A 26,871-nucleotide genomic window follows, 5' to 3' on the forward strand; every position below is an offset into this window, starting at 1 on the left:
TCACCTTCAGTATATGAAGGAATTTCTGGCAAATTGGCCTGTGGAACTAAGGTGGCAATGCCTATTAGGTCATGCTTCTGTAATGCTGCTCTCTTAGCTGCCTGATGGGCTACTTGGTTCCCTGGTGTCACTTCCGTCCTCCCTTTTTGGTGTCCTTTGCAATGGGAGACTGAAACCTCAGTGGGCAGATGGACTGCCTCCAAGAGTCGAAGAATCTGATCACCATATTTGACTGGGGACCCTTGGGTGGTCAAGTGGCCTCTTTCCTTCCAAATAGCAACATGTGCATGTAGCACCAGAAAGGCATTCTTGGAGTCAGTGTAAATGGCTACTCTTTTTCCTTTTCCCAGCTCTAAAGCTCGAGTCAGGGCTATGAGCTCAACTAATTGGTCTGAAGTGGCAAAGGTTTAGCCTCTATGGTCTCAAAATTGGAGACTACTGCATATCCTGCTCTTCTTTTTCCATCCAAAACAAAGCTGTTTCCATCAGTGTAACAGATTTCCTCAGGATTGGTTAGAGGATCTTCTGACAATCCCTCTTGAGGTTTTGTCCAATGGTCCAAAGTTTCTAGGCAAGAGTGAAAGGGAAGAGAGGCCTCAGGAGTACTCAAGAGGGTAGCAGAGTTAAGAACTTCACAAGGGGATATATTCAAGCCTGGATTTTCCATCAGTACTACTTGATACCTGAGGATTCTTTGATCAGACATCCATAAATGGCCTCTCCCATTCAGGAGTTGTTTCACTTGGTGGCTGGTAAAAATAATTTAGCCCCGAAAGAGTTTTAAAGCATCTTCTATTAAGACTGCAATAGCTGCAATATTTTGAAGGCAAGGAAAGATATCTTCTCAGTAAGGGAATAGGATACTCAGGGGCCACCTGAGTATCTGGTGGGAAAATATTTGCCCATCCCAGCAACAAAGAAGTGTTCAGGTGAATCTTTTGTAATTGTTTTTCCTGTATCACCCAAAATGGTACAAGTTTGGGAGGAGTAGGCTCTGGAGTAGGAGGTCAGGACAGAGTAGGTAGCCCCTGTGTCTACCAAGAATTTCTCGGACCTACCTGCCACATCCAGTTGCACCCTTGGCTCCAGCCCCATGTTGGTTATCTGTGACAGGTTGGCTGGCGGGAGCAGGCTGCTTCAGTCCTGTTGAACCATCATGAGGGAAGGCTTGGCACTTGACCTTGAGGCTCTTGGGTCCCCAGGGCAGAGTGCCACCCAATGTCCAAATTGATGGCATTTGTAGCAAGCCATTTTAGGAGACTTGTCAAGGTTTGGACACTCTGGCCGATTGTCCTGGCTGTCTACAGATTAGGCATTTGCCTCATGCCTTGTCCTTCAAGGACTTGGGGTTTGCCATAGGGCTTTCCTGGAGGATGGCCAGAATCTAGGCATGCCTTATCTCTTTCTTTTTATCCCTTTCCTGGGCCTTGGCCTCCCTCTCCTGTTCTCTGTTATAAAAGGTGTTGGTGGCTGTCTGGACCATCTCGTCTAAAGAGGCAGCAGGGTCCTGCTGCTGTAGCTGCCTGTCCCTCATAAGAGTCTATGTCCAGATTGGTAAACTTTTGGGGGGCCTCTTTTAGCCTTTTCAGAAAGGCAATGGTTCTCATTGGACTCCTGAGTTATTGATGAGACCAGGCACAGTCCCACAGCTAATAGGCTTCCTTCTATTTCCACGGGTGGACTTCCTTAGGGGCGACTCTTTCTGAAGCTTATCCTACCCAGTTCTGTTGCAACCTGAGAGCCAGGCTCCCCGGGTCAGGGTGCAGATCCCTAGGCAGGCTGAGGCATGACAGCCTCCTGGAGATCGAATCCCCGAGCGGATCAAGGCAGGTTGGCCTCCTGAGAATTGGATCCCTGGGCAGGTGGAGGCATGTCGACCTCCTGGTACCCCTGGATTGGTAGATCCCCAAGAAGGTTGAGGCGTGACAACCTTTCAAGGACCTGATCCCTAGGCAGGTCAAGGCAGGTGGACCTCCTAGGACCCCCAGACTGGAGTTGGTTGTCTCCAACGTCTCCAGCATGACCAGTGCTGGGTAAGATTAAGGGGTTGTAATCTTAACTCATTGCCAGCTTGTCCACCGCGGATGGGAATAGATACCATGAATGAAAGTAATCCAAGTCTGTGCCCTGAGACTGGGAACCTGGTGAAATAGCCATAAGCTTTATCCTCATTGCTCTGAGGAAATGTAAGTCACTGAATTTTTTCCCCTAGTCCTTCACAAGAACAGTTTAGGGTGTTTCAAATGGTAAACATTTCATTGTCATAGACCCACTCTAGGTAATAACAAAAGTAATGACAAAGGAGTGGGTTATCTGGTCCTATTAGGGGCATTAAGAATATTTTAATAATAAGTGGGGTGGAGCAGTGTTGCCTACAAGGGGGCAGGGTCCTGATTGTAGGGGTTAGTAAGTGGCTTAAGAACAAATTGATAAGAGGCAACAGACCAGCTGTTCTCTAAAAGCAGAATGGAGATTTCATCCAGGGGTATGTTTGTAACTTTAAGAGAAGGGTAGTAAGGGTTTGGGCCCAAATGGCCTACAGGGCTAACTCCCAAAGTGGCAAACATTGTCCCTGGAAGCCCAGTTGCCCTTGAAGGGATGCCACCAACAGACGAACGTCCAGCAAGCATTGTGTACTGTCACCCACCCTAGCGTGTCCCCTGAGAGGTGCTATTGTCACACATGTTGTGGGAAACATGGAACACGAAGGCCTGAATCTCTACAGGGATGGATATTATACAGTATTTCCCTCCCAGGGGCCAGCTGTTTTCTAGTCGTCCTGCCAGAAGATTGTAGAGGCAACATTGTGGGCCTGGATGGGGCTCAGGAGAAGAGCATAACACAGGGCAGGGCAGAACTTACTAAAAGTATGACATAGCCCAAGGTATAACATAAACTGATTAAAATCATATGGGTCCAAGATGACAAGTCATATTCAACTAAACCTTGATCCTCAATCTGCAGGCTAAATGACACACCCAGAGGTGCCAGGACAGTTCCGAGTCACTGTCAAAAGACCTAGGAGTGAGTGGTTCCCCAATTGTTGGAACGATCCTCCCACTCATTAGCATATGAAATCACCCAGCTCTTGAAAACTAACCACACCACATTCCATGTCTGCTGCACTCTCCTCTGTGATGGCCCACACCCTGTGGAGTGTGCTTCTGTCGGAATCCGAACAAATCCACCTCTTACCTATCACTATGTCTCTCACTGGATTTTTGTAATGAGACATCAGAGCCTAAGCTTCATTAGGTCCTGAAGCCAGTCACCATGGGTTTTGGCTGGGCTCAAGTCCCAGGAGAGAGGAGCTAAAGGACGGGAGGAAAAAACAGTGGGAAAAATGTGCCCTTCATAACCTGCTGGAAGATCTGCTAAACACCTGACCTATGCTCACAGTTTTCATTGGCCTGATCCTCGGCACAAAGAAGATTAGGGACTGAAGAACCCCCATCTGCTTGGGCAACAGCTACTAGGGCACCGCAGATAGTGGAGCCTTCGTGATACCCTGGGGCACTCGCTGCTGCTTGCCTGCTCGCAGGTGGTTCGAGGAAACAAGAAACAAGAGCTTGTAAAGGAATTAAGATTTCGTTAGCTATATGTCCTTCCAGCCATAGCAGCGAGGACTTTCTACCTTAACTGGAGGTCTTCTGGAGTCTGAGACTGAGCTGCATGAGCTTTCTGCCAAGTTTGTTTTTGCTGTCCTGGTTTCCAGCACGGTAGGCTTCTTGTCACTTCCACTCCGCTAGGGTTTCCTCGCTTTCAGCTTCCACCTCGGGAGCTTTCACGGAGTTGGGCTTCTGCTGTGCTTGGCCTCTGCCTTGTGGGGGCAGAGCCAAGGTTGTTTCGGCCAGGTTAAACCCGAGTCACGGCACCATATATGTCAGGGGATGTGTAATTTCCTTGGTTCTGTCTTGCTGCAGCAAAATTTTGAAGGAAAGGACAAATCGGTGTTATAGCTCAGTTTTATTGGCAAGCAAAGGAAAATACATCCTTAAGGCGTGAGGGCGGGCTGACCCTAAAGATGCAAAGAGAAGAGAAGCCCCCAGCTTAATTTTGGCTCCTCTTTTTATATGTGTTTTTTTTTTTTTTTTTCTCCTCCCCTTGAGCCTGCCCTATGTAAATTGGGCTAGCTAGGAGGGTTGTTTGTTTTACCCGAGATCCTCACTCCAGTCCTGGGACTTTCCTTTGTTCTATGTTCACAGGCTTTTCTCTTCTTTGTCTTTTAGCCACCGCCATTTTGGACTCCTTTTTCCCATTCTAATTTCCTAACAAATACAAGTTTTCTTGAGATGTTGAACTGCCTTTGATAATGGATTTTAAGTTCCTTTACCTCTGAAGTGACCTGTTCTGTGTTTACCTTTGAAATCTCCTTTGTTACTTTGGCTAAGTGAATATATAGTTTCACAGTGATCTATATGATTCTATCTGACTGTTATAAACCCTTTTGATATTTATCGACAAAATTTCCTAAATAACTTGACTTCTAGCTGACTTTGGGGTGCTTCAGAGGGCCCCTGTGTTATCCCAATGAGCTATTACACTACCTGGGTTCATTGAACATGTTAAATTACAAAATCTTCTCAGGTTATACTGTATGGTGGATGTTACTAATATAGATATCCTAAAATTATGTGGAATTCATATGTTTCTGATATGCCCTGATAAAATGTGGTCAGTTATAAGTCTAGTTATCATATCAAAATGTTGCATATCGCAGCAATGACCATGCTACTTTGTCAATTGCAGTTTAATCAGATTTTAAACGTGCCTTATATGGTTTCACTCTGATGCCTTTGCAAGAATACTGCTGCTTCAAGATTTATGGAAAAGACTTTTCTAAGATTAACCAATAAACAAATTTTGCTTGTTTGTTATCTGGTAAACTGGTAACAGACTGTAATTTAGTCTACTCTCTATATTAAGAGAACAAAATTTTCTTAGAATGCAGCTTTTGATAACTGATTATGAATTTCTTTGCCTTTAAGTGATTTATATTTGTTTTTAAAATCTTTTGTTACTTTGGTAAAGAAGCATTATTTTAGATTATGGTACATGTAGACAAGCTCATTCTGCTTCTACAAAAATAAGCCCTCACTTTTAGACTTTAGCTATCCTGGTGTCCTTTAAAACATGGCAACAGTCTACTCCTAAATCGGGGAGTTAAAAATGGGTGAACAGTAGCTGTAAATCAAAGAGGTAGGGCTATGGGAAATCCAAGATGGCCGCTTGGCTTTTCCCGCTCCTTGAAAAACCTCATTTTTATTTGATGGATTAAAGATTTCCTTGGCTACAGGGTTAATGCCCGCATAATGAAAAAAATCATGTTTCACTGAATATCATTTGTTACTTGTTAAACTAAGCTTCTAGTTTTGTTAATTAAGATCTCGTGTTTATTAAGACTCACTTCTGAGATAGTTCCTTGTTGTTATATTGCTGAGAGATTTAGTTAAGTTATTAAAAAGGACACTCTAAGTTTGTTTATAAAGCTTATCTCAGTAATCAATCTTTGGATAAAGGTCAGATGCTCCATGATGTACAACCAGGAGATTAACACATGGCTACAATCATTTAACTTAGATGACCTGGGGTATACTGGGCTATGAAAGTTCTTGACTTCTAATTCTTACTTACAATCTTACTAATAACTGCTAGCTATATTATTTTCTATATTGCTTGTTTCAGAAGATTGTTTCTTACATTACCAAATGTGTGACTGAGCCTGTGATAAAATGCTGATATGCAGTTCCATATGAGATCAATGATTGTAATAATGTAATGAAGATCATGGCATCCAGTCCCATCACTTCATGGGAAATAGATGGGGAAACAGTGGAAACAGTGTAAGACTTTATTTTTGGGGGGCTCCAAAATCACTGCAGATGGTGATTGCAGCCATGAAATTAAAAGACGCTTACTCCTTGGAAGAAAAGTTATGACCAACCTAGATAGCATATTGAAAAGCAGAGACATTACTTTGCCAACAAAGGTCCGTCTAGTCAAGGCTATGGTTTTTCCAGTAGTCATGTATGGATGTGAGAGTCGGACTGTGAAGAAGGCTGAGCGCCGAAGAACTGATGCTTTTGAACTGTGGTGTTGGAGAAGACTCTTGAGAGTCCCTTGGACTGCAAGGAGATCCAACCAATCCATTCTGAAGGAGATCAGCCCTGGGATTTCTTTGGAAGGAATGATGCTAAAGCTGAAACTCCAGTACTTTGGCCACCTCATGCAAAGAGTTGACTCATTGGAAAAGACCCTGATGCTGGGAGGGATTGGGGGCAGGAGGAGAAGGGGACAACAGAGGATGAGATGGCTGGATGGCATCACGGACTCGACGGACTTGAGTCTGAGTGAAGTCCAGGAGTTGGTGATGGACAGGGAGGCCTGGCGTGCTGTGATTCACGGGGTTGCAAAGAGTTGGACACGACTGAGTGACTGAACTGAAATGAACTGAACTGAACTCTAGATATGGGAAGAAGCAACAAGAGGGAATATTTTTCTGGACCAAGAGACTAGTAAGAGAGGTATGGTCCAGAGACTGCTACTTGCAAGATCTGGTCTAGTAACAGCACACTGAGTGACCTGTCAATGAAATCTCCATTAGACCTGGGAAGGAGCCTCTCCAGCACCATGGGACACAACTGCCATGAAATGCCCACAAAGCATGGTCAAATATGTGGCTCTGCAGGGACCCTGCTGACTGGAATCTGGCACTTACTTGCCAGCTATCTCTACAAAGATTACATCGTGACCACTGCAAGCTGCTGACCTTCAACACCCTTGAAAGAAGTTCACAGTGGAGATCAGAAATAAGACACTTTGTGCTCTGGGAAAAACCCAGAAGAACTGGCCTTCAGAGAGTCAGATGTTTTCAGCTAAAGATTTTTATGAGCCCAAATTCTTGCATCTTCTCATACTTAGAGAAACACTAACGTCATGAATCAATGTCTATTCCTGGTTCTCCTGGCTAGCTCCTCAGAAGCTTTTCTACTTCTATTAATCTTTGGGCCATGTATCTTTAAATTTTAAGTTTGTTTATTCTAGAATACAACAAATCTCCAAGTGATGGTTTGACAACAATATTCCCTGGCCAACACCCAGACAATGCTGAAACAAGCCACCATATCATTCCATGGACTCTCATCTCCTGCTGTAAATGCACCCTGACAGAGAGCAGGCAAAGGGAACCCAGAGCCCCATGATGCCCCTGTACAGCCTGAAGAAGCCAGAGTGATCATCACCCCTTTTCCTTTGAGACAGGGTTCCCAAATGCCTAGGAAGGGAGATATGTAGATAGTTAGACATAAGCAAGGTATCAAAAAGGGCCAAAGAACTGGCCCTAAAATTAAAGAGAGGGAAGAATGTGGTGACCCAAGGACAAAAGAGCAGATTAAAACGAAGGAGGGTCTTGGAATGCAGGAATGGAAAAACCAGACCCTTATCATCCTTCCTTTCCCCTTGTTGTACCTATTAATGGAACAGTATAAACTGTGTCCCCCTCCTACCCCATAGGGAGAAGGTATTTGCCCCACTTGAAATGGCAATCCACTCCAGCACTCTTGCCTGGAAAATCCCATGGATGGAGGAGCTTGATAGGCTACAGTCCATGGGGTTGCAAAGAGTCGGACACAACTGAGTGACTTCATTTCACTTCCCTCACCCAGGATACATGCCTCATCCAATCAGCAAATGACCTGCAAGACCCCGATCCCATTCCTTGTACCCTGTGTATAAAAGTGGACTAAGGACCCCTGTTCAGTGTCAGTTCTCCCTTGAGCTGGCCTGCTGGTCTAACAGTGTCTCCCATTCTAATAAATTTTATTTCCCTCTCATTCTGTCTCATGTCTGGAAATTCTTTTCCAACCCACACTTGGACCATGACACTGTGGAACATCACTTCAAGGGCAACATACTAGTCAGACCATATGAGTACATAGTGGAAATACATTGATGGCTTTGGTAAGATACATGTACTCCAGTGGGGAGGAGTTAAGTTTCGAAGCTTAACAAGAATCTAGGGGCCCACCACCCTTTTAGGTGGCTAGTGGTCTGGGGTGTGCTGGAACATCTCTTTCAAAGTGAAAGCCATTATTGATTATTGTACCTCCCACCCAGTAGCAATTCCATGCCTATTAGTATTGCTCCAACTAACATAGTGGGTAACACAAAGACTGCCAGCTTTGAGAGAGGTCCAGAATAGGAAAAGACTCTGCATCCATTCCAGGTTGCAGGGTAAGGAGACTTACTGCTTTAACCATATAATCTGCAAGACACTGTGTCATTGGACATATGCCTGGTGGGATAAGACACTGTTTCGAGTTTATGACAGGCTTCAGTGGGGGATTCATAATGCAGATGTCTTCAGTTCTGAGGCAAAGCCATGCCATCTGCAGTATAAAATTATATGCCTATTAAAAAATAACAAGCTGTGCTGTTGAGCCCTGATACTAGAGCACATGACCATGAGACATCAAATACCCATGTCACCAGAACTACTCTCCTGAGTATTATCAAGACTACCAAACCTGAAAGTCAAGTGAGGACAATATTAACCTGTCTTAAGATGGAAGTGTGGTGCCTCTAAGATAAAGCCCAAGTGGGACCAATACAGGAAATGCCAGCTCTGTGAGCAGGTAGCCCAGACTCCCGTGTCTTCTACCACTGTTGTACTTGTGCCTTCCTTGGTTTGCACTTATGGGAGAATTCCTTAGGACCAGGAAGCAAAGGAGAATAAAGGCCCAAACTTGGTTCATGGATAAATCAGGTTAGGAATGTGGTATAAGCCAAAAATTGAAGGTGGCTGCACTATAGCCTCGCTCAGACATGGCTTTGAAGGTCAAATATGAAGGGAAATTTTCATAATGGACAGAACTTTAGGCAGCAGGCCTGGTCATCCACCTTTTGTAGATGGAGAAGCAACCTAAGGTTAGATTATACACAGTACACATGCGCTTACTGGCAGTGCCAAAAGATTTGGTTCAGTCTGTAGGAAACTGGAGATGAGAGAGTTTCAAGCTAGAGACAAGTGGACCTATGGGAATGGACATAAAGGGGGAATATCTTTGTATTTCATCTTACTGTCCACCAGAGAGCATCTCTCACTGAAGAGACACTAAACTATTAGCTAATCAAAAGGACTTGGCAGCAGACATCAGCTAGGCTCTGTCATTGGCCACTCCAGTATTGTCATAATTGACATGTGAATCAAATAGCCATGTTGGTAAGGATGAAGGCTATTCATGGGCCCAATAACATGAGCTCTCAAGGCTGACCTAACTCCTGCTGGAAACAAAAGCTAATGCTGAATCCCCAGTGGCTTGTTAGATGTATGGATCTGAAAAGAAGAAAAAGAAGGATGTGTTGGTGGTACACTTTCAGTACTTATGGGATAGGATTAGTATGTTATGGGGAGAGAAGATGGCACAACCTAGGGAGTAACAGCAGTTAAAGGGCAGGCAAAGGGAGATAAATTTTAGATACAGGCTGAGAAGGAGAAGTTAGATAGAAATTGAGAGCCAAGAGAGGAGAGCTTTATAAGGAAAAATATATAGATGAATTAGGTAAAATTGGGGTTAGAAAATATCCACTGGTTTTAGCAACAAAGAGGACACTGAAAATTTTGGCTAGAGCAATTTCAAAGCAAACTAGGGCAGAGGGAAGTTGAGATGTGATTGGGAGCTGAAGAAAGGAATTCAGTAGTGTTTGCTGAATTTTAAATCATGATACTAGTATGGGGGAAAGAACAGAAAAGGTGGTACATAAAGAGGAAAGTAGTAAAGGTTTAAAGGATCTGCTATGGAAAAATAAGGAAGGTAACCAACTCTGTGCACATGTAAAGATCATCGAGTAATGCCAAAGCCAAGCCAAAGTTGAAGTCCACAAATCTACACTGGCATCAATCAATATGGTTTAGATATATTTTCCACTAGGGGTGATTGGCTTCTGGGGCTGGATGTATGGAATGCACGTGATTAAACTGGCCTAAGGATTGATATGAAGGTAAAGGTTTTCACTGTGAGTGTAGTTGGAAAAAAAATGGGACCAAAATGTTTAGGGTTCTGGCAAGTAAGATTATAGTGTGACTCACTGTGGTTGTGAGTCTTCTCTAGTGGCTTAGATAGTAAAGAATCTGCTGACAATGTAGGAGACCTGGGTTCAATCCCTGAGTTGGAAATATCTCCTGTAGGAAATGGCAACCTACTCTAGTATTCTTGCGTGGGAAATTCCATGAACAGAGAAGCCTGGCAGGTTACAGTCTATGGGGTCACAGAGTCAGACATGACTGAGTGACTAACTTACTGTGGTGGGAAGGACAGGAAACCATGAGGAGGGGAGGGTCTCAGAAGAAGAGGGAGGGCTCAGTATTTAAGACCAAGAGTTTTGAAAGACAGCGAGTGAAAGAGATGGAGAGGTGAGAGGTTATGGGCCGATACTGATGTACCAGAATTTATACTTTGACCATTCACTTCCAGCTGGTAATGTCTACCTAAAGCACCAGTATAGAGTGAAGAGCCTTTTATGGATCACCAGCCCCAGTAAGTCAGTGATCAAAGTGCAACAAATTCAAAAACTATTGAAGTAAGGAAGGCAGTAGAAGTTGAATAGTTGTTCAGTATAGATGCTGACTGGCTTCCCAGGTGGCTCAGTGAATAAAGAATCTGACTGCAATGCAGGAGATGTGGGTTCAGTCCCTGGATTGGGAAGATCCCCTGAAGGAGGGCATGGCAACCCACTCCAGTATTCTTGCCTGGAGAATCTCCATGAACTGGTGGGCTACAGTCCATGGGATCGCAAAGAGTTGGACACGACTGAAGTGACTGAACATGACATAGATGCTGACAATACCCAGTAATTCAGCTTTGAGCTTCTCAGCAGCTAAGGTACAATGGAGGATCCATCAGGTTATTTAGCTCTTATCTTATTTTTTAAAGTATCATATTGGTCTGAAGATATGTTGAATTCTAGAAAGAATGTATTGGGTGGATAACTTTCACTGTGACTTAGATGAAGCTCATGAAATTTGTTCTGGGGGCAGCTCTTGGACTGCAAGGAGATCCAACCAGTCCATCCTAAAGGAGATCAGTCCTGGGTGTTCATTGGAAGGATTCATGTTGAAGCTGAAACTCCAATACTTTGGCCACCTGATGCGAAGAGCTGACTCATTTGAAAAGACCCTGATGCTGGGAAAGATTGAGGGCAGGAGGAGACGGGGATGACAGAGGATGAGATGGTTGGATGGCATCACTGACTCGATGGACATGGGTTTGGGTGGACCCCGGGAGTTGGTGATGGACAGGGAGGCCTGGCATGCTGTGGTTCATGGGGTCATAAAGAGTCATACATGACTGAGCAACTGAACTGCACTGAACTTGAGTTCTGTAACAGGCTTCTAACTATTCAAAGTGTAAAATGGTCATTTTTCTGTAAATCCCCAAAAGACAACAGTACAGGTGTGCAGATGAAATGTCAGTCATGTGCTTCAGATGTCACCAAGAGCCTCTGTACTGCTTGAACCCTCCAAATTCCATGATCTGTGGGAATTCAAAGCCTTCCCAGAAGTGTCTGCTAATGCACAGGTGGTTTCCGTTTCCTAAACCTCCCTTAACTCTTCACTTTTTCACTCACCACCTTTGCTCCACACCATAATGACTAAACCTCCCTTAACTTTTCAGTTTTTCACTCACCACCTTTGTCCTCCACCATAATGATCCCAAAATTAAATTCAGTCCTTTCTGCAGATTTTGTTATTAAGATGACCACAAAGGAATTACTCAAATTAATCGTTCTTACTTAGGACTCAAAATTTATAACTTAAGTCTTATAATGGATGGAAAACCAATAGATAGCACATACAGTCTTTATCCATTCAGCTGCTGATGGACACTTTATTTCTTGACATAATCATAGAAAATTTTTTTGGATCTGTTTCCTGAAGCAAGGGAAATAAAAGCAAAAATAAACAAATGGGACCTAATTAAACTTAAAAACTTTTCTTGCTGTCATATCTTGGCAATTGCAAATAAAGCTATGAACATTCGGATCTGTATGTTTTTTCAAATTAGTGGGGTATTTTTTCAGATGTATACCCAAGAGTGGAATTGCTGGGTCATACAGTAGTTCTATTTTCAGTTTTTTTGAGAAAACTCTGTACTGTTTCCACTGTGGCTGCACCAGTTTACATTCCCACCAACAGTGTAGGAGGGTTCTCTTTTTTTCCATATCCTTGCTACATTTACTTTTGTGTTCTTTTTTGATTATAACCATACTGACCAGTGTAGGGTGATATCTCATTGTGGTTTTAATTTATATTTTCCTGATGATGAGTGGTGTTGAGCATCTTTTCATGTACCTCTTGACCATCTGCATGTCCTCTTTGGAAAAATGTCTATTCAAATCTTCAGCCCATTTTTAAATCAGGTTGCTTGTTTTTTTGATATTGAGTCATATGAGCTATTTATATCTTTTGGATGTTAACCCCAAACATCATTTGCAAGTCATATTATTGGCAAATATTTTCTCCCATTCGGTGGGTTGTCTTTTCATTTTGTAATGGTTTCCTTTACTGTGCATAATTTTTTAAGTTTAATTAAGTCCTAGTTAGACCTAGTTTAATTAGGTTTAATTTGTTTGTTTTTGCTTTTGTTTCTCTTGCTTTAGGAAACAGATCCAAAAATATTTTTCTATGATTATGTCAAAAAGTGTTCTGCCTATGTTTTCCTCTAGGAGTTTTGTGGTTTGTGGTCTTACAAGTTTAACAGTTTTTTTTATTCACTTGCTAATGCAAATGGGAACTTCCTTCTCTGTAAGAATTTTGTGCTAATCGATTGAAAACATACACACACACACAACACACATATATATCCTTTTGTCACTAAGAGGACAGTTTACCAACCTGTCTCTTTGATGGTCCTCCTGTCTAGCCTAAGGAAACAGGAGAGGGGAAAACTGAGGATGCTGTGTGTGGGCATGACAAAAAATTCCTACGGGGCACAAGGACTTCACTATAGAAGTCATTAAAGCTGTTATCCTTAGAGGAATTGGCAAGCGGCAGATGAGTTGTCACAACTTGATTCTTTCATTTCTGTAACAGGAATGATCTTGGCACAGTTTACATGCAGCAAACTGTGCTTAGAAAATGGTGGTGTTTTCTTCTATGTATCAGAATAGATAACCATATGAAAGATGGTGTGATGAAGAGAAATGTTATACCTGTTACCCAGTGCATGTTACTTTAAACTCTTTCCCTAAATCATATTCCCCCAAACTAACCAGTAGTACTTTTATTACCTTACATAGATGAGAATTATTTGGCAAATTATGAAACAGTTTGTTTCACTTTTTTAAAAGTTAATAACACAGCATCTGATTCTTTTTAATAAAAATTTTCTTCCCTTGAATGCTTTCATTATTTTTGTCTTTAGATTATAACCAGTTGTTCTTTCCACTGAATAACCCAACTTTCCTAGTTTCTGGTTCCATGTAACTGGAGCCCAGTAGGCTTAATTACATTTGAAGATGGCTTAAGTAGATGAACTTTGCCTTAGCTTGAAGATGTAAGCTTAACTGTGCCTTGCTATGCATTAGCTGCCTAATCAATCAATCAGTGGGCTACATGTTGTGCTGCAGAAGAATTCGGCTGTGTGTTCACGTGAAAAATAATGGAACTGGGTCCAAAAGAATACCCAGTGGATTCTCAAATCATTAGTTTTTGGATTAGGTCTTTACTTTGGCAACATGTGTACAAATAAACAAGCATGACTGAAATTAATTTATTGCATTCAAGAGACATCTGTAATTCTGCAGTTACTCTGTGAGAAAGAATTAAACAATTTCATCTTTGACCACTTCCCTTCATATTCCAGCTAAACAAACCTCTCCTTCAGATCCTCTCTTCAGCTGATAGGAAAACAAAGGGCCTCATAAATAAGCCTTTGTGTTTATAAATATTAATACATATCAAAACACAAGCATGACATTAAAGTGTCATGAAAAGCCAGTTTAGAGACAAATTATAGACTAATGCTTCTTGCTTCAAGTGGATCTTGGGCATATGTGCCAAAGTTTTGTAGCACATGCTATGTGAGAAAACAGGAAATCAGCTCATCTCTTTCCAGTTTTGAAATACAAGGGCTGGGGTACAAATCACCTTTCAATATCTTATGGATCCTGGGGAGTTATATTCAACAGGACTTCATTTCAATTGAATATGACTAAAGGAAGCCAAAATATACTGTCTGTGAAGCTGTCATAGTGTAATGTGTCTTCTTAGGCATACACTCGGCAAAGCTGCAGGGCTAGCAGACGGATGGGTTGGCCTCTAATGACCCAGGAACAGTAACCAAAGGCCAAGGGGATCAGAAATAAATCAGAATAAATGACAATCCTGCTCCAATTGTTGATCAACATAATGTTCAAGGGTATTTACAGTGGACTCAGAAAGAGGAGTCTTGAGATTTCTGCCAAGGTCAGAAAATGTTTTAATCCCAAGTGATTAACTGGGAAAATGTTCATGAGTACCAGTAAGTGTTATTGAAAGAGCCATAGGAAGAAAGGAAAAGGTGAGAAGGAAGAAGATAAATACAGGTGGCAGGATAAAAACAGGGGTATGGGGCCATTTCATGATAATAATAATAGTAATAATAATAATGGAAGGAGACAATCAGAAAAATTAAAAAGCAACCTATGAAATAGGAGAAAATATTTTCAAACCATATATCTGATAAGGGATTAATATTCAGCATATATAAGGCACTCATACAACTCAATAGCACCCCCCCCACCAAACAAACAAACAAAACCAACCAAAACATCCACATAACCTTATTTAAAACTGGACCAAGTATCTGAATAGATATGTTTCCAAAGAAAACATTCAAATGGCCAACAGATATATGTAAAGATGCTCAACATCAGTAATCATCAGAAAAATACAAATCAAAACCACAGTGAGACATCACCTCATACTTATTAGGATGGCTAATATCAAAAAAATCAAAAGATAACAAGTATCAGTGAGGATGTGGTGATAAAGGAATATTTACACACTGTTGGTGGGAAAATAAATTGATACAGCCATTATGGAAAACAGTATGGAGGCTTCTCAAAAAATTAAAAATAGATGTACCATATGATCTAACAATCTTACTTCTGGGTATATATTTAGAGGAAGTTAAGTTAGTATTTCCAAGAGTTATCTGTACTTCTATACTGTATTATTTACAATAACGAAGATTTGGAAAGAAGCTAAGTGTCCATCTACAGATGAATAGATAAAGAAAATGTGATAAACATATATATATGTGTGTGTGTGAGTATCTCAGAGTAAAAAAACCTCCATTTATATATATTCTGACCTGGGAACGGTAACCAAAGACCAAGGAGATCAGAAATAAATTAGAAATAAATGACAAAACCTGCTCCAATAATTGACCAACAATATATATAATTTATATATATGATTTATAATGATACAATTTATTTATTTATATATGACAGATACATGCACTTTTTTTCTACACAGGAATCTTTTTGACACTTGGTATTGTTTTGAGAGATTTATGGGAGTAAATTGAATGGAATAGGTTATATTTGCATATGTGCTCAGTTGGTTCAGTCTTGTCTGACTCTTTGTGGTTACATTTATTGAATACCTAATATATACTCCCTTTTACAGCAATGTCATAAGGGGTTTTATCTGGACTTTACTAATAAGGGCCCTGGAGGAGGAAATGGCAACACACTCCAGTATTCTTACCTGGAAAATTCCATGGTCAGAGAAGCCTGATGGGCTGCAGTCCATGTGATTGCAAAGAGTCAGACACGAACTGAGTGAGCGCACACATGCACATAGATAGGAAGTTAGACCTCTGGAAAGTTAATATATCAAGAGATTTGCTCAAGTCATAAATATAACAGGAGGAGAGGTGGGCTTGAACTCGGGTCTGGCTTCAAGGCCTAACCACCTTATACTACCCAATCCAGAGAACCAACTCCCCTGACCACAAATTGAACTCACTGCACTGGTATTTAATTTTTCAAGATTTATCTTTTTAAAAGTAAGATTTATTATATGAAAATGTCACCTTCTTAATGTGCTTTTTATTCTGTAGGATATTATTTCCTAAATTCATTTAGGACTTGGAGGACAGCAAAATGATGTAGAAGACAGACATAGGGTTAGAAAACAAAGGGTGTGATGTCTGTTTAGTGTTGTTTAGATGATCTCATGGTATGTTATTTATGCTTTTATTTTACTTTAAATTATATTTAACTTACAGAGTTAAAGATATGAAATTAAATTGACTTACAGAGTTAGAAATAATTTATAACTCATCCTGTTCTAGAACGTATTTCAGGTGCCATGAATCATAGTTAGCTAAATGTTTCTATACTCCTTCATCTGTCCAAACTAGATTGTCCAATTCTTGGGGCCAGAGACAGTTCCAGCCATCTCTGTTTCTCCAGCAGCACCCAATAGTTCAATTTTAAAAAATTATTTATTTACTTATGGTTGTGCTGGGTCTTGGTTGCTGTACCTGGGCTTTCTCTAATTGTGGCAAGCAGGGGCGGCTCTTCAGTGCGGTGACCGTGCTTCTCACTGTGGTGATTTCTCTTGTTGGATTTCACCCTAGAGCACAGGCTTTAGGGTGCACAGGCTTCAGGAGTTGCAGCTCGTGGGCTCCAGAGGACAGGCTCAATAGCAGCACACGGGCTTAGTTGCTCAGACGAAGATTCCAGCATGTGGAATCTTCCCGGACCAGGGATCGAACCATTTCCTCTGCATTGGCAAGTGAATTCTTATCCACTGTACTACCGGGGAAGCTCCCCAGTAGTTCTTGATGTGGTAAGTCACCAACATTTGTTGAACTCATTCCTGCTGACACGACCTGACAGATGGAGTGTACAAAGAAGGACTTCTGTAGGAAAGAATTGTACTGATTGTTTACCAAGTGAAATAGGATATTTTAGCATCAGGGCTGGGCTTCCCTGATGGCTCAGTGATAAAGAATCCACCTTCAGTGCAGCAGACACAAGCTTAGTCCTTGGATTGGGACAATCCCTTGGAGGAGGAAATTGCAACCCACTCCAGTATTCTTGCCTGAAAAATCCCATAAACTGAGGAGCCCGGCAGGCTACAGTCCGAAGGGTTGCAGAGTCAGACATGACTGAGCGACTATGCACGGGCTCAAGAATTGAGGTTAGATGGATGATTCAAGTTCAGAAATCAATACTCTTTATGGGTTAGCAGATGACCTTTTTGAGTCTTTTAATATCAATAACATGTTGAATTAAAAACATATCTATGTTTAAAACCTATCACTTTGTAAATACTTTCAGGGCCAGCAACTGTCATCATTATACTCTTACATTGTAATAGACATTATTATTTCTTCCCCTTTTTGGACTTCCCTGATAGCTCAGTTGGTAAAGAGTCTGCCTGCAATGCAGGAGACCCTGTTTGATTCCTGGCTCGGGAAGATCCCCTAGAGAAGGGATAGGCTACCCACTCCAGTATTCTTGGGCTTCCCTTGTGGCTTAACTGGTAAAGAATCCACCCGAGGTGCTGGAGACCTGGGTTCGATCCCTGGGTTGGGAAGGTCCCCTGGAGAAAGGAACAGCTACCCACTCCAGTATTCTGGCCCGGAAAATTCCAAAGGCTATACAGTCCATGGGGTCACAAAGGGTCAGACATGACTGAGGAAATTTCACTTTCACTTTTATAAGGGGACAAAAGAGGCAAGTGTCCTGAAAGCACATGGGCTGTTTTTTGCCCTAGGTTTTGCTTTTATCTGTCTACAAGTTTGTGAGTGTTAATGATTGCCTTCTGCCTGTTTTACTTTTCATTTGTTGGCAGATTTATTTGTATTTTCAGAAAATAAAAAGGGCACTTTAAAGTCTTTGGTCTTACCTTATTCTTGTATTATTTTTTTTGCTTTCAATATGAATGCTATATTAAAGTGGAAATTAAAATGCAATGTTACATTATATATATTTAAAGTTATATTATCTGTGACAGTGCATGGCACATAATAAATAACTCTGGATTAAGATACCGATCATCATAACTATCCTCTAGTTATGCAGAAGCCCTAGTTCTGCAACTCACTGTTAACTTTGGACAAGTTATATCATGCCTCCAAGTTTCAGTTTTGGCATCTGAAAAATAAAGAGAATAGAGCAAACAATATATAAGAACCACTGAAGTTTTTAGCATCCTCTGGTCAACTGCAGAGAATGGGTTAGTATCATTACCTCTGATTTTCTACTAGGAGAGTCAAATTATATGTATTTTATGAGATAGATGAGTTTAAAATCCATTTTTATCTTTTCTGCTTTTCAGAGAAAAAGCCAAATTCAGGGAAAATTATATTAGGATTTTTTTGTAGTATCATAAATATTCTTTCTTCTTCATCCGTTTAGGGTAGGCCTAAGGCCAGAAGCATGGATTCTTTCTGGCATATCATATCACTAGCGGGGTAAAGGCTTTCAGAAATAGCACTACTTTCACTGATATTCAAGCTATCCTGACTATAAAAAAATTTTTTAAGCCTGCTAAAACTGCCCAATAAGGTTAAGAAACACCTGGCATGAACCTGACTTTAGATGAAATCATAAACTAATCCAAACATAAGTTAACTTGGAATGAAATTAAACCCCGTCATAGTGAACTCCTAATGTCTGTGAAAGTGCTTGCTGTTTTTCAGAAGGGTGTTGGGTGGGGAGACCACCTAGCTACAAATTACACTGTAAGAGTTTGTGGGTCTGTAAATCATTTCTAAAGGATTGTTGGTGATATTCTTCTGTTATACAGAAAAAATTTCCAGCAAGAGAATTACCAGGGTTGATATCTGATATCAAGCAACATGAAAAGGAAAAATGGAAACTTTTTATTAATGCCAATAAAAAAAAATCACTATTTCCCCCTTCTTTTGAAAATGGATAATTTAAATGTGATTTCTTTGATTCTTTTTTTTTTTTTTTTGTCCCTGGGAAGCATTTTTCTGACTCTGGTCTTATGTGATCAACGATGTAATATGCTCCAAAGATGGAAATGAATTGTAGAAGTCAGACAGGAATTTATTTTAAAAGCTTAGACTACCCAGAGGATCAGAAAATATACCTTGGGTTTCTAGGGATTCTGGAAAAAGAACTTGGATTATGCTGGTAGCAGTAGGTAAGTAACATTCTGCACACACAACTACAATATGCTGACATCTTTACTGAGTTATAGAAAAATCTCCCTTAGTGCCTAAGATAACTGTTTGCCCTAGCACACTTATTGTTGCTGTCTACAATTAGCAATAAAATCATTGCTAATCACTGGTAGATGATTCTAATCAAATGTGCAAAATATGTTTTGAATCCATTTGAGTATCATATTGGACTCAATATGTCCTGAGTTGCTCCCTTCCACGCAAAATGTATGGGCTTCCCAGGTGGCTCAGTGGTAAAGAATCTACCTCCCAATGCAGAATACACAAGTTCAATCCCTGGGTCAGGAAAATCCCCTGGAGAAGGAAATACAACCCACTCCAGTGTTCTTGGCTGGGAAATCCCATGGACAGAAGAGCCTGATAGGCCTTAGTCCAAAGAATCTCAAAGAGTTGGACACAACTGAGTGACTGAGTACGCATGTACAAAAAAATACCTAAGCTTGGAATTAATGTTTGAGTATATGGTTACAGATTAATATTTAGATTTTAAAAGAGAAATCTATAAATAATTTAAATAAAAACATCTCATGAGTTGCTGAATGAATGGTTGTTTATATCTTATTTTTAAAAGATATGTTGGAAATCAGTACTATTTTCAAAATTATTTTGTGTAATGTGTTCTGCTGCTGCTACTAAGTTGCTTCTAGTTTATAAATAAAGTTTGTAATACATATTGGCTGCAGCTAAAATAATACAGCATTTAATCACTTCAGACAAACAGTGCATTGAAATGAAGCATTTTGAAAACTAGGGGAAAAAAAGAAAGATGTGTTGTAGTCTTATAATTTGCTCCAGTATTGTGTGCTGCTATCAAAAGAGAACAGCAAATATTTGGAGATGCCCTTGCCTTCTCTGGACAGCTTGACTTTTGGAGATTTTTGTTCTCAAAAGTTATGTACAATTTATTGCATGCTAAGGTAAAGGCCTTTGCAGTCTCTCAAAAACAAAGACTGCTTTCTAAACTGGCCATAGAGAAATTTGCAACTACTCAAGTCTGAAGGGTGGCTTGAATTAATGTGCCATTGATTAGTAGGCTCCCATACCCTGAATTCTGCAGGCAGCCCATTCTGACCTTGACTCAAAGAGCAGAAGGGTGATTTGCATTTACATTAGAATTTGCATGCCCTTGGATCAGTTGAGTGTGCAAAACATCGCACATGATCGAGTTAATAGAGAAAGATGGATGGATAGGTAGGTAGAGAGACTCCTAAAGGGACAGAGGTCACCATAATTATTTTTGTGATGTTGCTTAAATTCACCATAAGGAGAAATAATTATTTTAAAGAACACCTTTTCTAGCCAATCTGTAGTTTCTGGTATTTAGTGGAAATAATAGGTGCCTGGGACTTTCCTGTGCCTTCACTAGTATCAGATGTTAGGAGACTTTTGCACCTCAATGAATTTGGCAGCAGTTTTGCATCAGGAATTTTGCTTGTCTCCACAGAAAACTGCCCAGGTGTGGTTGGTACCTGTAATACTGTCATAAAATTGGACTTGAGTTTCAAGTGTTGGTTTGATCTCAGGCATGGCTTCTCCCATTTGTACTGATCTTATTGTGGCTACAGGAGAATCATGACTGAAGGTTATGTTGCATGCATCTGCTTTGTATAAATGCTCTGTTTCACTTGGAAAAAGTTCATCTGTTCAAGAGACCACATTTTTTGATGATTGTAGATGGACAAATGATGCTCTGGAACTTTAAGAGAGAATAAGGAAGTGTTTAGTTTTTCAGGGATAATTGAAAAACATCCCTCTCCTTTACATCAGATGTGGTTATCTTAGAGGCCCACTTTGTTTGCTTTCTTCTTACTTAGAGCCAACATACACATCACTCTGATTTCCTGGAGTTTCTTCACTCCTCCTTCTGCCAAATTACATCCCAGTCTGCTTTCAAAACTATGTGGAAAACACACATCCTTCGGGGAGCTTTCTGCACTAATCCCACCGAGCTCCAGTCACTCTCACAATATTCCTTTTGGGCTTTAATTTTATATTTTAAGACTCAGACATTCATTCACTGAATCATCTAACATGTGCACCAACTATTTACTAGGCCTTGTTTAGATGTTGGAGATACATTTGTGAAAAAAAATGTCTTTCCTCTAGGAGTTATATTTCAGTAAAGAGGGTGTGATGGTTAATTTTGTCCCCTTGGGTAGGTCATGGCATCAAGATAGTTGGCCAATACCAGTCCAGACATTGCTATGAAGGTATTTTTAAGATGAGATGAGATGAACAGACTTTGAGTAAAGTAGATTATCCTCCATAATTTGGGTGGCCCCATCCAATAGCTGAGGCCTTAAGAGAGAGTAAGGGAGGAAGAAGGCATTTTTGTCTCCAGGCTGCCTTTGGATTTGAGTTGGAACATCAATTATTCACTGGATCTCTAGTTGGCCAACCTACCTTGCAGAATTCAAACTTGCCAGCTCCTACAATTCCATGAACCAATTTCCTAAAGTAAATCTTTTCTATTTCTCTGTATATGCATGTGTGCAAAGTCACTTCAGCCATTTCTGACTCTTTGCAACCCTATGGACTGTAGTCCACCAGGCTCCTCTGTCCATGGGATTTCTCAGGCAAGAATACTGGAGTGGGTTGCCATGCCCTCCTCTAGGGGATCTTCCCAACCCAGGGATTGAACTCTGGTAAGTTATGTTTCCTGCAATGGCAGACAGGTTCTTTACCGCTAGTGCTACCTGGTAAACTATATATATATATATATATATATATATTTATATATGGTTGTGTACTTTAGTTGCTGAGTTGTGGACAACTCTTTTGTGACATCATGGACTGTCACCCTCCAGGCTTCTCTTTCCATGGGATTTCCCAGGCAAGAATACTGGTGAGGGTTGTCATTGCCTTCTCCGTGTGCGTGTGTGTGTGTGTGTGTGTGTGTACATACATAGTGGTAAGTATTACCACCTGTCATGTGGGGGACTGGGGTTCGATTCCCTGATGGGGAGGCAACATCCCCTTTTGGGCTTTCCTGGAGGCTCAGATGGTAAAAAATCTGCCTGCAATGCAGGAGACCTGGGTTTGATCCTTGGGTTGGGAAGATCTCCTGGAGAAGGGAATGGCTACCCACTCCAGTATTTTTGCCTAGAGAATTCCATGGACAGAAGAGCTTGGCAGGCTACAGTCTGTGGGGTTGCAAAGAGTCAGACATGACTGAGTGACTAACACTTTCACTTCACTTTCATATATATATGTGTATGTGTGTGTATGTAAATATGTGTGTATATAATTTACATAGTGAACTACCACACAATTGCACTCATCTCACATGCTAGTAAAGTAATGTTTAAAATTCTCCAGGCCAGGCTTCAGCAGTACGTGAACCATGAAATTCCAGATGTTCAAGCTGGTTTCAGAAAAGACAGAGGAACCAGAGATCAAATTGCCAACATCCTCTGGATCATCGAAAAAGCAAGAGAGTTCCAGAAAAACATCTATTTCTGCTTTATTGACTATGCCAAAGCCTTTGACTGTGTGGATCACAAGAAACTGTGGAAAATTCTGAAAGAGATGGCAATACAAGACCACCTGACCTGCCTCTTGAGAAATCTGTATGCAGGTCAGGAAACAACAGTGAGAACTGGACATGGAACAACAGACTCGTTCCAAATAGGAAGAGGAGTACATTAAGGCTGTATATTGTCACCCTGCTTATTTAACTTATATGTAGAGTACATCATGAGAAATGATGGGCTAGATGAAGCACAAGCTGGAATCAAGATTCCCAGGAGAAATATCAATCACCTCAGATATGCAGATGACAGCACCCTTATGGCAGAAAGTGAAGAGGAACTAAAAAGCCTCTTGATGAAAGTGAAAGAGGAGAGAGAAAGAGTTGGCTTAAAGCTCAACATTCAGAAAACAAAGATAATGGCATCCGGTCCCATCACTTCATGGGAAATAGATGGGGAAACAGTGGAAACAGTGTCAGACTTTATTTTTCTGGGCTCCAAAATCAGTGCAGATGGTGATTGCAGCCATGAAATTAAAAGACACTTACTCCTTGGAAGGAAAGTTATGACCAACCTAGACAGCATATTAAAAAGCAGAGACATTACTTTGCCAACAAAGGTCCGTCTAGTCAAGATTATGGTTTTTCCAGTAGTCATGTATGGCTGTGAGAGTTGGACTATAAAGAAAGCTGAGCACCAAAGAATTGATGCTTTTGAACTATGGTGTTGGAGAAGACTCTTGAGAGTCCCTTGGACAGCAAGGAGGTCCAACCAGTCCATCCTAAAGGAGATCAGTCCTGGGTGTTCATTGGAAGGACTGATATTGAAGCTGAAACACGAATACTTTGGCCACCTGATGCAAAGAGCTGACTCATTTGAAAAGACCCTGATGCTGGGAAAGATTGAGGGCAGGAGAAGAAGGGGATGACAGAGGATGAGATGGTTGGATGGCATCACCGACTCAATGGGCATTGGTTTGGGTGGACTCCGGGAGTTGGTAATGGACAGGGAGGCCTGGCGTGCTGTGGTTCATGGGTCACAAAGAGTCGGACACAACTGAGTGACTGAACTGAAAAACTGAACTGATTTTATATAGTATACTAGAAAATAATCCGTGTGAAAGAAAAAGTGGGGAATGTAGAGCAGGATAAGGGGTACTGGGAATGTTGGGGATGGGAATAGGCTGTTTTATTAAATAGAGGACGCCTCATTGAGAAGGTGAGATTTGAGAGACTATCAGAAGATAGTGGGAAGGTTAGCCAAGGGACTCCTGGAGAAAGAGCATTTCAGGCAGAGCAACCAATTGGAGTAAAGATCCTAGTGCAGGAGTGTATCTGGTGTGTTCACGGAATAGCCAGGAAGCTGTTGTGACTGGAATGGAGAGCATAAAGTGTTGAGTACCAGGGGATGTGAGCATGTAACAGGAAGCCAGAGGAAGTAGAGCTTTACAGGCTCATTGTACAGTGTTGAACCAAAGTGGGATCCGATTCTACTTTATGATTTTTTAAAAAATTATTTCTGGGAATTTCTCTGGTGGCCCAGTGGTTAAGAATCCACCTTCCAATGCAAGGGATGCAGGTTTGATCCCTGTTTGGTAATTAAGATCCCACACGCTGTGGGGCAACTAAGCCTGTGTGCCACAACTAGAGAAACCAAGCACAGCAACAAAGAGCCTGCACGCTACAATGAACACCTAGTGCAGCAATTCTTTTAAAAAAGGTATTTCTGTCTGATCTACCAATAAGAGTTCAAGATCTCTTGAGGCCTAGGCTCTGAACTGGCATGCCATCACTTGGGGCATGTTATGTTAGTTGAAGCAAGTCATGGAGTTTTCACAGACTGAAGGATTGGGAGCAACCGATTATACATCTTGATAGGAAAAGCAGCAAAGACATGTTACAAAGGAGTACGATATAGTGAGGGAAATAATTGCCACCATTTTGTCAAACAAGCTGCAGTAGAGGCTGTTTTGGATGTCCAGGTGAGAGACAGTGGTTGCTTGGACCAAGGTAGTAGAGTGGAGGTGGTGTGAACTGGTCAGAGCCCATATTTACTTTCAGTGTTGGGGCTGAAACATGATTTCCTGATGACCAGGTATAGGGCGAAGAGGAAAGGAGAGTCAAGGGTCAGTCTGAGGTTTTTGGCCTGAATGACTGGAATGATGGAAGTGCTATACACAGAAATAGGGACGACTGTGTGTGGAGATGTTTTCTTGAAAGCAAGAATTTAATTTTAGTCATTTCAAATTTCTGTTAAACTTCAAAGTTGAAATGTGAAATAAGCAGTTTTATATCAAGACTAATGTTTGACAGCTCACACCACCACAACAACAAGAACAACAACAACAAAACTCAATCAAAAAATGGGCTGAAGACCTAAATAGACTTTTCTCCAAAGGAGACTTACAGATGGCCAAGAAGCACATGAAAAGATGCTCAGCATCGCTAATTGCTAGAGAAATGCAAATCAGAACTGCAATGAGGTACCACCTCATACAAATCAGAATGGCCATCATCAAAAAACCTACAAACAATAAATGCTGGAGAGGCTGTGGAGAAAAGGGAATCCTCCTACACTATTGGTAGGAATGTAAACTGGTACAGCCATTATGGAGAACAATATGGAGCTTCCTTAAAAAACTAAAAATGAACCTATGATCTGACTCTGCAATCCCACTCATGGGATTAGTTCAGTTCAGTTCAGTCACTCAGTCGTGTCTGACTCTTCGCGACCCCACGAATCGCAGCACGTCAGGCCTCCCTGTCCATCACCAACTCCCGGAGTTCACTCAGATTCACATCCATCGAGTCAGTGATGCCATCCAGCCATCTCATCCTCTGTCGTCCCCTTCTCCTCCAGCCCCCAATCCCTCCCAGCATCAGAGTCTTTTCCAATGAGTCTACTCTTTGCATGAGGTGGCCAAAGTACTGGAGTTTCAGCTTCAGCATCATTCCTTCCAAAGAAATCCCAGGGCTAATCTCCTTCAGAATGGACTGGTTGGATCTCGTTGCAGTCCAAGGGACTCTCAAGAGTCTTCTCCAACACCACAGTTCAAAAGCATCAATTCTTTGGATTAGAGAAGACTCTAATTTGAAAGGACACATGCACCCCAATGTTGAGAGCAGCACTATTTACTGTAGGCAAGACACGGAAGCAACCTGTATGTCTGTTAACTGATGAATGGATAAAGAAGATGTGATGTACACACACAAACACACATATATATGTATATTGCTCAGACATATAAAAGAATCGAATAATGCCATTTGCAACAAGAGGGATGTACCTAGAGATTACCATACTAATTGAAGTAAGTCAGACAAAGACAAATATCATAGATCACTTATATTTGGAATCTAAAATATGATAGAAATGAACTTATTTACAAAGCAGAAACAGACTCACAGACATAGAAAACAAATGGTTACCAAAGGAGATAAAGGGGAAGGGATAAATTACAAGTTTTGGATTAGCATATACAAACTACTATAAATGCAAAATATATAAACAAGAAGGTCCTACTGTATAGCATAGGGAACTATATTCAATATTTATAGAAAATTATAATGAAAAAGCATATATACATATGTATAACTGAGTCACTTTGCTGTACATCAGAAACTAATGGAACATTGTAAATTAACTATACTTCAACTTAAAAAAATTTTTTGAAGACTAACATCTGAGAGAGAGGTTTGGGCTGGAGTCCTCAGCAAATAGCTGATATTTACAACCATGGGACTGAATCGTATTTCTTTAGGAATGACTAAAGATGAGAGAATCAAATATTGAGCCTCAGAACTAATACCCTAATACAAATACTAATACTGTAGTGTATCAGAAGTTCAGGAAAAAGAATAAGAACCAATAATGGAGGCAGAGAAGGAATAGCCAGTGATACAGAGAAAAAAAAGATCAAAAGAGTGCAGTGTCTTGGATGCCAAGAAAAAGCAGCGATTTGAGGAGTAGGGAAGGACTGCACCAGATGCTGCTGACGGGTCACCTGAGGTCATTGCCAGCCAGATAACTTGAGGATCCTAAAACAAACAAAAAAAGGCTTTGGGATTCTCTTGTTAATTTTTCTATCAAGAAATGCTTCCACCTTGGCTGTCTAGGGAGTGACAGTGGTAGTAACGGTAGTCAGGTAGTGGGGCTTGCAGCAGTGGCGGCAGCAACAGGACCAGCAG

Source organism: Budorcas taxicolor, chromosome 20 (genome assembly GCF_023091745.1).
Source record: "Budorcas taxicolor isolate Tak-1 chromosome 20, Takin1.1, whole genome shotgun sequence".
Taxonomy (NCBI): Eukaryota; Metazoa; Chordata; class Mammalia; order Artiodactyla; family Bovidae; genus Budorcas; species Budorcas taxicolor.